Raw genomic sequence first — 14,148 nt, 5'->3', positions numbered from 1 at the left:
TGGGGCGGGGGGAGGAGAAGGGGAGAGGAAGAAAAAGGAATTAGTCGGTCATTGAAAAGAGTTGTCTAAATTCTTCAGAGCTTGTTGTCTCAGTTACTTCTACATACACATCCATAATCTTAGTGAGCGTTTTGTGGTAACATTTAGGGTAGAACAGACTCCATTTTGCAGCAATTTACATTTTAATTAAACTATTTAAAGGAACACATTGTGGACATGTAGGACTTGTTTGTTCAAATATTTGCAGAACATTTTATATTGCAAGGTGTTACTTTTTAAGGCCTTTAGTCTGAGCCAGATCAGCTGTGTTATATTTTTTTAGGTCTTTTGCAATTTATAGTCATCTTAGGGCTTGAACTAGAGTTTGTTGATGTCAGTGCTGCCATATGTGCACTAAGGTTTTTCTTAAAATTTGCCTCGCTTGCACTATTACAGGTAGAGCTCTGCTGGTAATAGCAGCGATAGGAATTCCACTGTTCAAAGACAATTGTCTGCACAAAATGCGTGCATCAATATAACTAATGAGTTTCCTGATTTGGTGAAACTAATGCACAAACTGGTTTTTGTACACCAGCTCTCTCACTCTGAAAAAGGTTGCATAACAATGGTTAAAATGCCGGGGGCTCTCTGTATTGGGGCAGCTGCCCCACTCCAGTAAAACAGGGGTTAAAAGCAGCCAAGCTAGGCTCATTGGGCAAGCAGCCACAGCTGTGGCCAGCTCCAATAGGGCCCAGCTGCCCCAGTTAGGGGACTAGGGGCCAAGGTACCCAAGGTGGAGCAGAGCTGGGAAGGGCAAAGGGAGTTGGTGAGCTCCAGCCTAGTAAAACCCCAGGCTGCAGGCCTTGTTGAAGGCCTACAGAGGTACTAGGGCTGCAGAGATACAGCCTGGGAATAGGCAAAGGCAGCAGGTCCTAACCTCTTGCCAATGAGGAATGGCCACTACAGACTGCAGTCTGCCCCAGTGAATGGGGGCTAGATGGTGACTGGCAGTAGCCGCTGAGGCAAGGTTGGTTTAGAGGGTTGGAGGTTCCCCTGGGAGGGGAGACCCAGAGAGTGGGGATATTGCTGGGGCAGTACCCTGAGATAAAGGACACCGGGGTCTGGGAGGGATATGGGGCCAGAGGCAGGCAAGACACTGGCCTGCAGAGGGCGCTCCATAAGCTGGAAAAAAGAGCTAATTCCCAGATGACCAGCAGGAGGCACCACACCAGTAAGTCATCGTTTCGCTACACTCTTCTACATTAGATCCCCAATTGTTGCTTCCAATAATGGACATTTTTAAGAAAAAGTTCAGTGTAGACACAAGTTCATCAAGTTTTACCATTGACTTAAATGGGAGCGGGACTGGGCCCTTAAATAATATCTTAGCACAAATGGAAATATGTCATTTCAAGGCAGCATGCTGATTCTCAGTTAAATTGTGCTGGCAGGATAATTACTTTTCTTCCAAAAATTGTTTTGAAGATGGAGGTTGTACAAAGCATTAAAACAAATAACTGCCACTAGAGGCTAAGTCTGCAACGCTTCGGAGACAACCGCTTTTGAGATGGGTCCCGACAACGACCTGCAATCTGACTATTTCCAAACTTCAGAGTTTCAGAATCAGAAATTGGATTTTGTTTGAAATTTGGTCACAAAAGTAGATCCTACTATCCAAATCCAAATATGTCCAGACTTGGGAGAAACCTGGATCCAAATCTCATTTTTGTAGCTTGGAACCATACCTAATAGATCAGGGAAATAGCCTGACATGAACAAAAGGTCACACAGTGCAAAACTATAGTTGCTAAACACCAATTCAGATTTGTTAACTGCTGTTCTTGGAATGGGCTTGAGGGAAACATCAGTATTTGAATCTAGGTGTGCTATTAATCCATTGACTAGACAAAGTCCCTGAAATGCACCGCTCTGTAATTCTTCCTTGGGCAATTGTTTGGGCTCCTCTGGGCTGATTAAAGGCCTGATCCTGCATAAAACTAACTAGCAAGCACTTTGGTTACTACTATAAATAGTTCAATTGAAGTCAGCGGGGACTAATCAAGGCACAGTACTTGTTAACACAACTGGGGCCTAAGCCATTTATAACTAGGGCCCTGGCAAATTCACGGTCCATTTTGTTCAATTTCACAAGCACAGGATTTTAAAAATTCTAAAATTTCATGATTTCAGCTATTTAAACCTGAAATTTCAGTGTTGTAATTGTAGGAGCCCTGATCCTAAAAGGAGTTGTGGTTGTGGGGGCGGAGTCCCATGTTATTTTAGGTGGGGTTGCGGTACTGCTACCCTTATTTCTGCAATGCTGCTGATGGCAGTGCTGCCTTCAGAGTTCGCCAGCTGGAGAGCGGAGGCTGCTGGCCGGGAGCCCAGCTCTGAAGGCAGAGCCGCTGCCAGCAGCAGTGCAGAAGTAAGCATGGCATGGTATGGTATTGCCACCCTTATGTCTGTGCTACTGCCTGCAGAGCTGGGCCCTCAGTCAGCAGCTGCCCCTCTCTGGCCGGCCAGCTGTGAAGGCAGCAGGACAGAAGTAAGGGTGGCAATACCACACCCCCCCTAAAATAACCTTATGACTCCCCTGCAACTCCCTTTTGGGTCAGGATCCCCAATTTGAGAAACTCTGGTCTCCCCCATGAAATCTGTATCGTATAGGATAAAAGCACACAAAAGACCAGATTTCATGGGCGGGAGACCAGATTTCATGGCCATGAATTTGGTAGGGCCCTATTTGTAACATATGATACTTATCAGGATGTTTTTACTATAGTGCTGGTGCGATACATAGTATATAACTGGCATCAATCACTTTCCCTCTTTATATTTGAAAATGGAAAGCAAGACAGCAGTGACAATGTTTCAGAAGTATAATACTTGTTATTTATATCTTAAAACCAAAGGACAAGAAAACAAGGCCCTGAAGAGCTTTCCATCTAAATAGATGAAATCCAGATAAAGCAGAGGGATGAGTTGTAACATAAAAGCAGTGTGTCTGAGCAGTAACGTTTGGAACAAAATACGCTAAAAGAAATAAAATATATAGAAGTTTTGCACATAGCTTCAAGGGGGAAATTGTGGCTACTCACCCAGAAATATTAAGGAAAATATTAATTTTGATTTCAAATGGAAATCCCTAACAGTGAAAGTATAAAGAGTTTTCTTTCAGGTTAGCCCATAACAATAGCAGCTTTATCCAGCAAGCCAAAGAAATATAGCAAACTTGCAAAAATGGGAAGATTCTAAACTCATGAAAACATACTCTGGGATGGAGTCAGAGAATAGAGACAGTCTTCACTTAAACATTTTTCCCCCAACGGCAATAAAGTAAGCAATTCATGAATCACTTAAAAGCTGGCAAAAATGAATGAGTTTAGTCCAGCAATGATGAGCTCATTCCCTGCCATACCAGCATCTGATCTTTTCAGCAGCTGCCCTCCTGGATAGGCCCAGCTCCTCTGCTGGGATATGCATGAACCACAAATGATTCCTGGTGCCCAAGCAGGCAGTGCAGGGTAGTAGGGTAACCTGTCTATATCTCAGGATGTGGTACTCTATTTAGAACAGTAAAGTAGGAGACTTGGAAGTGGGTCTAACAACCTTCATGAAACTTTGAGAGAGGTGCACCTCTCACTTTGAGAGAGATTGCAGAAGAGGAGAGTTTGGTGGACGAAACAGGAAGCCAGTGAGTGTGCACGTGGCTGGAATGCTAGCTGAAATTGCAGCTCCTTTGTAAATAGGTCTCTCAAAACAGAGCCAATTCAGTCTTTAAAAACATAGCGCCATTTCATGTTATTATCCATCAAATGGTACATGAAATAGTGGGGACAGGGTGTGTCCAAATTCCACCTTGGAATTTTGTGTAGGCCTACAAAACTGTTACTCCCCACATCCTCAATTGTAACTAATTTTTGTCTATCACCACCCCACGTTAGTGTAAATCTTAAATGAATCGAATGGAACCATAGAGACGCTAGGGATAGAATTTCCATTCTTGAATTAAGACTATAGCAGTAAGAATATACTATTGATCAGCTAACCAAAATGGTGATGGTGATTCTGAAATGTTCAGGGAGATTAGAGAGGCTACAAAAATAGAAACCCCAATAATAAGGGGGGATTTCAACTATCCCTATATTGACTGGGTACATCACCTCAGGATGGGATGCAGAGATGAAATTTTTAGACACCATTGACCGCTTCTTGAAGCAGCTCATCCTGGAACCCACAACTGGAGAGGCAATTCTTGCTTTAAACCTAAATGGAGCATAAGATCTGGTTCAAGAGGTGAATAAGGTTGCTATTACCAAGCAGCGCAGCTATAATGTAATTAAATTTAACATCCTGGTATTGGAGAAAAACAAAGAAACCCACCACAGTTGCATTTAACTTAAAGGGGAAACTATAAAATAATGAGGAAGCTAGTTAAATGGAAATTAAGAGGAAGAGTCACAAGAGTGAAATGCCTGCAAACTGCATGGAAACTTTTTCAAAACACCATAAGAGGCCCAAACTAAATGCACATACCAGATTTTAAAAAAACAGTTGGAGGACACCCCCACCCCCCAAAAATAACAACCAACCAGTTGGAGGACCAAAAAAATGGCATTGTGGTTAAGCAGAGTAAAAGAGGCAGTTAGAGACAAAAAGAAATCCTTTAAAACTTAGAAGTCCGATGCTACTGATGAAAATAGAAAGGAGCGGAGCATAAACTCTGGCAAGTCAAGTTAAAAGTATAATTATGCAGGCCAAAAAAGAATTTGAAGAGCAACTAGCTAAAGACAACACTAACAGCATTTTTTTTAAATTACAACAGAAGCAGGAAGCCTGCCAAACAATCAGTGGGGCCACTGCGGGGCTAAAGGAGCACTCATGGAAGAAAAGGGCCATTGATAAGAAACTAAATTAATTCTTGACATCAATCTTCATTGGAGAGTATGGACTTTCAGAAAATCTTTGATAAGGTCCCAAGCTCTTAAGCAAAGAAAGCAGTGATGGGAGAAGGAAGGTCCTCTCATCAGTAACTGGTCAGAAGATTGGAAACAGAGGTTAGGAATAATTAGTCAGTTTTAACCATGGAAAGTAAATAGCAGGGCCCCCCAAGGATCTGTATTGCGGTGTTCAACATATTCATAAATGATCTGGAAAAGGGGGTGAACAGTGAGATGAAAGTTTACCTTGAAGAATTTTGAATTAAGTCCAAAGCTGATCGTGAAGAGTTTAAAAAAAAAAGCGATCTTACAAAACTGTGATTGGGCAACAACATGGCAGATGAAATTCAGTGTTGGTAAATGCAAAGATTGCACATTCGAAAACATAATCCCAAGTATATGTACAAATTGATCTAAGCCAGCTGTTACTACTCAAGAAAGATCTTGGAGCCATCATGGCTAGTTCTCTGAAAACATCTGCTCAATAGGTAGAGGCAATCAAAAAAGCTAACAATTCTAGGAACTATTGGGAATGGGATAGATAATATGACAGAAAATATCCTAATGCACTATATAAACCCATAGTATGCCAACACCTTGAATACTGCATACAGTTCTGGTTGCCTCATCTCAGAAAAAGATATTAGAATTGGACAAGGTACAGAGAAGGTAAACAAAAGTGTTTAGGGGTAAGGAACAGCTTCCATATGCAGAGAGAGATTGAAAAGACTGTCTCTGTTCAGCTCAGAAAAGAGATGACTAAGGGGGGCGGATTTCATAAAGATCTATAAAATCATGAATGGTTTGGAGAAAGTCACTAGGGAAGTGTTATTTACCCTTCACATAATAGAAGAACAAGGGATTGCCCAATGACCATTAATAGCCAGCAGGTTTAAAACAAGCAAAAGGAAATATTTCTTCACACAACGTAGTGTCAACAGGTGGAACTCATTGCCAAGGGATGTTGTGATGGCCAAAAGTGAACTAGGCTCAAAAAAGAATTAGATAAGTTCATGGAGATAGATCCATCAATGGCTATTAGTCAAGATGGTCAGCAATGCAACCTTCATGCTCCGTATGTCCCTAAATGTCCGACTGCAAGAAGCTGGGACTGGACGACAGTATAGATCACTTGATAATTGTACCATTCTGTTCATTGCCTCTGAAATATCTAGCACTGGCCACTATTGGAAGACAGGATACTGGACTAGGTAGGCCATTGGTCTGACCCATCTTGGCTGTTCTTATACACAGGGCTGGTGGGGATTTTAGAGAAGATGGAGATGTTTAAATGGGAACCCTCAACTTCACTTTATGTAGAAAATTGCAATGAAGTGGAATTGTCAGGTTAGCAACAGCTTCCCGTTACATAAGTGGAAACCAATTGCTTTTATTTACTTTACTTATTCTGATTTAAATATAACAGTGCTCTAATACTTATTTGATATTACAACATAACCCCAGCAGCATTACAATAATCAGATAGGAACTCTGCTAGCCAGCCACCTAAGAAAACCAAATTAAAAAACCCAATAACCTCCTTTCCAACCCCTTCATCATTGTTGATGAGGCCTATGCATTTGTGATAGACATTTACAAGTGTTGTCCTAGGATATTTTTTTCAAATAAGCTTGGAATTTGAAGTTGTCAGGTCTCCAAGCACTGGAACTCAGTGTAACCAGCAGGCACAATGTTAACTCTTAGAGAGAGCTGAGTGAAATTATTTTCCACAAAAAAATACAGATGTAAGTTGACTGAATCATTTCACAAATTCATGTCAATTTTACTGAATTATTTTGGTTAAACAAATAAAATTTCAATTTTATCAATTTTTTTGACTTTTTTAAATGAAATGTTTCAATTTTGGTTTGATTTTTTGTGCATTTGTGGGGGTGTTTTAAAATCTCAAAACAGATTTTTTTTTGGAGTGTTTGGTTCACCAAAAATTTGTTTTGGGTCAACACAATTTTTTTTTTTTTTAATTTCAGAACTGGCAGCAAACCAAAAATCTATTATTCACACAGCTCTATTTATAGAATGCTTTTCAATCCTTAAACAACAAATCATCAAAACTTCCTGGGAGGTAGGTAAGTATTATTCTTAATTTATGGATGAGGAAACATAAGGCAAAATGATTAACTAAATGGCAGAAGATTAAGGCCATAGGAGTCAGCAGCTGAACCTGGATTACAGAATGGATGATTCTTGCTTTCAAACCCATGCTTTCAGTCTCTAGATCAAGTTACCTTTCATGCTATCAATCTGTCCTCCTCTTGTAGCCAGAAAGAATGGGCTAAATTCAAAGACTAGAAACAAAAATAATAAGTAGAACAATGTTTCATTAGCTTGTCCTGTACACATTGAACAAAAGGCTTACCATACATCACCATCATGGTGATGAAGAGGATTACAGTAGGCTTCACAGAAAAGTAAAGAAATGGTACGTGAAGGGAAAGTTATAATTCACAAACGTGACTTTTAGCAGAATCAGAAGAAAGATCTGACTGCTGGTTTCCTTTCTGTAAAGACTCTTTATTAAAAAAGAGAAGAAAATCTATTTAGAGAGAGGAAATTGATTAAGCTCGCCATAGGCATGATGTGTAACTATGCATTAGAGAGTGAAAATAAGGATATGGGGAAATTGTGAAAGTTCTAATGAGGAGGTACAATTAATTAACATTTTAGTACAAATATTGATTGGAATTTTCATTAAAGACTGGAAAAGTAAAAACAAGAAAGTGCATTTCAGTCTCTCCACATGAAGAGTTTTGTTTGCACTCTGAATACTAATAAAGCATACATTGCATGTAAGCCTGATGTGGTATACTTTTTTTAAATAATGTTTGCTTCATACTTCTCCAATAACAATATGCAATATGGTTAATGTGTGAAATACCATGGAAACAATACAAATGTATGAAATCAATTAAAGCATAAAAGGAAAGTACATCAAATTACATTTTGGTACATAAGGGTATTGTTATTTCTGGCCAATCAATACTTTGAAATTTCAACTACAAACGCACAAAGGATGAAAGCTGAAACGTGGAGTATTGCTTTTTGCAAAATATCTTCAGAATTATATATTACAGGAAAGCGTGCATGAAAAGGCATTTGACTGCAGCTATATATTCATATTTGAATTCTTTTGAAAATCTGATCATAAACAAATCATTTTAATGTTACATGTTGGCATTTTATAACAGTATTTTACATTGTCATAAGCAGTAACAAATGAATATCAAAGGATAACTCTGCAAATGTAATATATTCAGAATTGACAGTAATTGGGAATGCTTGTCAGCTGTAGTGACTGGGGACAAAGTACTTTCAATCAGTGATCAAAGGAATGTAAAGTCTAAGGGCTTACCACTGCAAATAACTTTACTCCTATGAGCAGTCCCATTAACTCTGTGCTACAAGAAAAAGAGAGAGAAGTACATGTTGCAGTCTTTTGTTGAACGGAATCTTAGAGCTTCATTCCAGTACAAACTGATTCTGAATCATATATTGGCCCCCAACCCTGCAAGTGACTCCATGCAGATAGACCCCAGTGGAGCTCACCGTAGTGTCATTTGCGGCATTGAGGGTTTTGTATGTGTGATTTGGGTAGAAGGGTCTTATCCTGCAAACATAATGACCGTAGTGATTTTACTCAGACTTTACTTGTTTCTTGAGTGGGACTCCTTGGGTGAGTAAAGATACTCAGTCTGGATCAGGTCTTTATACTGGCATTTTCACGATAGAGGTGCAAGTTTCAGCTCTGTAGTTAAGAATGAGTTAAGTTTTTCACTTAAAGGAGGGATTCAACTATTTAAATACAGTATACCCTCTCTGAACTACATCCCTTAATCTTTGAGCACAGAATGAAATTTCTGAGAACTTACAAGTACGTTCATTAGAGTTAATTAGTTGTAAAATGGGTCCTTAAATAATATTTAGCACCTTGTGCCAGACTGTGACCTTAATGATCTTAATAACTGAAAAATGTAGACTATCAACTTCATGTGGAGTTAAATCTCAGGCATAGGTTACATTTGGGGGTGGGGGATAAGGAGTAATGGTAATTTTTGACACTCATAATTGAAAGTTTCTAATGTTCTACTTCAGAGAATTCCATGGAGAACTTTCCCACTGGCTTTTATCTCTTGTAAGTCTCAATGAGCAACAGGCTGCCCTCATTTAAGATGTCCTTTTCAAAATGACTGCCATCTCCCATTATTTACAACAGGAATAAGGTCATATGCTCCTGCCTCCGACTGCTCTTCACCATACTTTTCTGCACTTCCTGACAGCATAAGAGGTTGTCACAGCTTGTGTGTGGAGGTGGCCATTTTGGAAGAAGGCATCTTACATGAGGGCAGCCTAAAGCGTAAGTTCTATTAAGAACAATAGGTGATGGCAGCCATTTTGGAAGAGGAAAGTTTTTTGTTGAATTCTCTGAAGCAGAATATTCTTCAGCCTCTGCTGAAAAAGATACTTTAAGAGTAAGAGGGACGTGAAGATGCTCTCTGAATGCAGGAGAACATGGGAAGTGGAACTCAGGGGAGGTGCGGGGGAGCATGAAGGGCAGGAGGGAGAAAGAAAGAAACTGGGATGTATGCTCTGGCTGCTTTGTGCTGCTCTGATGATGCAAAGCTATGGTAGCCCAAGTTTAGATGGCTACTATGGTCTGGCTGTTCTGTACTGCTCCAGAGCAGCATAAAATATCCAAAGCCTAGTAGTGAATCTGGCCTTAAAAATTAAAATTGAAAAAAAAACTGTTTAAGGTGGATACGAAATATCTTCAAATTAGAACTATCACATCATAACATTCTTTTGGGGTTTCTTGTTTAATGTTCATATATGAAATGTTAAACGAAACAACCAAGGGAATTACTAAATTGCGATGGAGTTAAGGCTGAGAGTACAGCTAATGCACCTAAACAACCTTACTTCTGTTCTGTAGTGACACCTTGAGAAAAAGCAAAGAAAAAATCTAAATGGAATAACAATCAATTTGGTGCCCAAACTCTGCATGTCTAGCCTTAATGTGTTAAGCTTAATTTAACTGAATTTTCTGGGTAGATAAAGCTTGATTTTGGTATAAACTTTGTGATGGGATCCCCAGAGGGCAACCTGGAACTGTGGGACTGCTGTGCCCCTTTAACTCTCCAGCCTGGGTTGTCTCTCACAAAGCTATGCCATTGACAAGCAGCTAACCCCTCCAGGTGCTGTGATCACTCAGCCATCAACATGTGGAGCCCCACACTCAGGTAAATTGCAGGAATGCTCTCTGAGCCACTCAAAATGATACAGAGAGGGGCACCAGTGAATCATCCCAACCCTCAGCCTTGCACGTCAGAAATATACCATCTTACACTGCTCAAGAATTCCTTGGGCAGTGCAAGCTCATTAATTAGCTACTCCAATAAAGAGTAGTGGATGTGCAACAGCCCTTGTTAACCTGAGCTGAGATTCCCCAAGCACTTAAACCCAAAACCACACTGTTTTAGGTAAAATATAAAAACAGATTAACTACAGAAAGATAGATTTGAAGTGATTATAAGTAGCAGGCACAGAGATCAAACTTGGTTATCTATATTCTAACTTTAACAGACTTAACAGAATTTGAATCAAACAAACATTCTCACTCTAATAGATGTTACAGGCAGTTTTAAATTCTCAATAATCAAACTGAACTCCCTTTCAGCCTGGCACCAATTTCCCCAATTCAAAGTCTGTCTTCCAGACAATCTTCCAGGTGTTGGGATGGGGGAGGAGATAGCCAAGTGATGTCATTGTCCCTCTTTTATAATTTCTTCCATATTCTAGAAACATCCTCGCTGTGACATGGGTTAGGCCGCCCCATAAGTGCCTTCTCTGAGAAGCCTCTGGAATAGTGGATTCTTCTTGATGGGCAATTAACACCTGTCTGGCCTGTGATGGCTGCTCCTTTGTTGCAACTGAAAAGCCAGCTATGAGTGTTCCCAACCTCTCAACATATTTCAGTAACACATATATCAATACTTCATAAATTCACATACAGGGGTAGTACCTACAATCCACCAGGAAATTAATGTTCAGCAGATCAAGACTTTTAAAATGATACCCCACAAGGCGTGTTTTGTACAAAACACATCATAGTCATATGACTAGTGAATATGGGGGCTGTAGAGTTCTACTCTGATGTATAGTGTGTCACAAGTTTGTAATTTTATCCTAATCTACTGTTTATACATAAAATTCTCAAACTTGACTCCATTTTAACAGTTTTTTGTCTGGGAACATTAATGTAGATCCGGAGTCTCATTGTGTATTAGTACGTGGCCTTACAAACAATTCTGCTGCGCTAAAAGATGGTAAAATCTGTTCCTTCTTTCATATATAATGCATAGGCACGCATACAGCTTAGCAAGAAATACAAATGTTTTATAAAATATTTACAAAATTGCACGCATATTCTTTAGTCATGGATTTCAAATAGTCTTTCATGAACAAAACTGTTATTTTGTACAAGGGAATATCTCCTTTCAAAATCAGTGGTGCGAATATTTAAGCTGTAGTTGAGTAATCTCATCAGTTAGAAATTGTTCAGTGCTTAATGGTCCTAGAATATTTGAAGTTTGGCATTGCAAAAAGAAAAACCCATCTAGCCAAAATGAGTTGTAACAGAAATGACCTGTAATAATAATAATAATAATAATACTTAAGAAAAAAATGTTACCCAACAGGACAAACTATTAAGGCTGAACTGAGGTAAAAATGAAAATGATTATGTGCCCCAAAGTGTGTGTGCCTCAGTGCTCAAATAAAGTGACATGCTCTTGTTTAAATAATCTTAAATTGTAGTTTGACATGATACTACAAACAAAATAGCTGGGAGAGGGTAAACAGGGGTCACAGCAATGAAATTACACTGTTAGCAGCAAAACTAGTGCACAGCATGGTGGAGCAGAATTTTTTTTAGTAGCTGAAATAAAATCTGTTCACTCATTTTTTAGGTATCACATCAAAGGTGGGTCATGGGAGAGGGGGACAATGACCTGGGTACAAGTTCAGGGACAGCATAGAGAACTGTGTGAAAAAACTGGAGACCAGAATGAGAGGACACAAACAGGGCATAGATCCTGGCATCACTGGGAGAGTGGGGAGGGCAGGACACTACGTGGTAAAGACAAGGTCAGATAAGTTGGGAAGGGCCAAGTTCTGCAAGACCTTGAAGGTGTGGAAAAGAAGTTTGAATATGAAGAGGTAAGAAGGCTGAGGAAGATTCTGAGGGCCAGCAGGAGAGTTTTAGTAGTGTGGACTGAGCAAAAATGTTCGATCTCAGAAGTGTGAAGGAAAGATTTGGACATCTCCTAGATGGAGCAAAGATATCTCCCAGGTAGTGGGCTGAATAACAGGGAGTATAGTGGTGTTGTCAAAAGAATGGCATGATGACAGGACCATTTCAGAGGGAAAAAATAAGGAGTCTGGCTCTGACCATATTAACTTGAAATTAAAGATGAAATGTCTAGAATGGGATATCAGAGAGACAGGTTACAATGAGGATTTGGAAGGAAAGAGATGGACCATGTCTGGATACGTAGATTCCTGAGTCATCAACACAAGACTGGTTGTGACAGGCTGTAGAACCTGCAATTGGAGGAATCTTAGTCAGAGCACAAGCTTCTCGCTCCTCCACACTTTATATAAGGAGTCAGAGTAACAGCCGTGTTAGTCTGTATTCGCAAAAAGAAAAGGAGTACTTGTGGCACCTTAGAGACTAACAAATTTATTAGAGCATAAGCTTTCGTGAGCTACAGCTCACTTCATCAGATGCATATCGTGGAAACTGCAGCAGACTTTATATATACACAGAGAATATGAACCAATACCTCCTCCCACCCCACTGTCCTGCTGGTAATAGCTTATCTAAAGTGATCATCAGGTGGGCCATTTCCAGCACAAATCCAGGTTTTCTCACCCTCCACCCCCCACACAAATTCACTCTCCTGCTGGTGATAGCCCATCCAAAGTGACAACTCTTTACACAATGTGCATGACAATCAAGTTGGGCTATTTCCTGCACAAATCCAGGTTTTCTCACATCCCCCCCACCCCCATACACACACAAACTCACTCTCCTGCTGGTAATAGCTCATCCAAACTGACCACTCTTCAAGTTTAAATCCAAGTTAAACCAGAACATCTGGGGGGGGGGTAGGAAAAAACAAGAGGAAACAGGCTACCTTGCATAATGACTTAGCCACTCCCAGTCTCTATTTAAGCCTAAATTAATAGTATCCAATTTGCAAATGAATTCCAATTCAGCAGTTTCTCGCTGGAGTCTGGATTTGAAGTTTTTTTGTTTTAAGATAGCGACCTTCATGTCTGTGATTGCGTGACCAGAGAGATTGAAGTGTTCTCCGAGTGGTTTAAGGGGACAAGGGGCCACAGCAATGGTTCCCTCAACCCACCTAGCAATAATGTTAACCTATCCAACTATACTCTCAGCCCAGCAGAAGCAGCTGTTCTATCTCGGGGCCTCTCCTTCTGCCCCTCCACCCCCACGAACATGATACAGTTCTGTAGCTCACGAAAGCTTATGCTCTAATAAATTGGTTAGTCTCTAAGGTGCCACAAGTACTCCTTTTCTATATAAGGAGTGACAGGTTTCAGAGTTACAGCCGTGTTAGTCTGTATTCGCAAAAAGAAAAGGAGTACTTGTGGCACCTTAGAGACTAACTAAATTGGTTAAAATACTCCTTTTCTTTATAAGGAGTGAGTAGGTTATGCTGAGTTTCTCTCATTTTGTGGCTCCAAAGCCCTCTAGGCTTGATCACTAGCACTGTGGAACAACTTCCCTTTCCTTCTCCCTTACCTGCCTCCTACAAGTGGTGAGACATAAGTACATGGGAGATAGCTTAGCAGAAAGGTGGTGGGTGGGAATTATTATTCTTTTCTGGCTTTTGCCTCCCAGTTTCCTTATATTATGCTCCTGTGGCAGTCCCTGCCTGGCACCATTTTCTGCTGCAGCCCTACCTAGCAGCTAACGAACACCTTAAACTGGCCCCCACGCAGAGGAGCTCCTGCCTTCCACCCCCTCCCATCATGAGTCCCATTCCCTCGCACAGAGTTGCTTTCTCTGATTGGCCTCTGCCACTCCTCCACCCATAAAGGTAAATGTCTGCCCTCTGTCAGGACTTTCTCAGAGTCCCTACCTCCCACCAGCTCCTCCCTGTCCTGACTGTTGTTTCCTCAGCTC

Source organism: Lepidochelys olivacea, assembly GCF_965140295.1.
Source record: "Lepidochelys olivacea isolate rLepOli2 genome assembly, chromosome: 3".
Lineage (NCBI taxonomy): Eukaryota > Metazoa > Chordata > Testudines > Cheloniidae > Lepidochelys > Lepidochelys olivacea.
Note: the sequence above shows the minus strand (reverse complement) of the source record.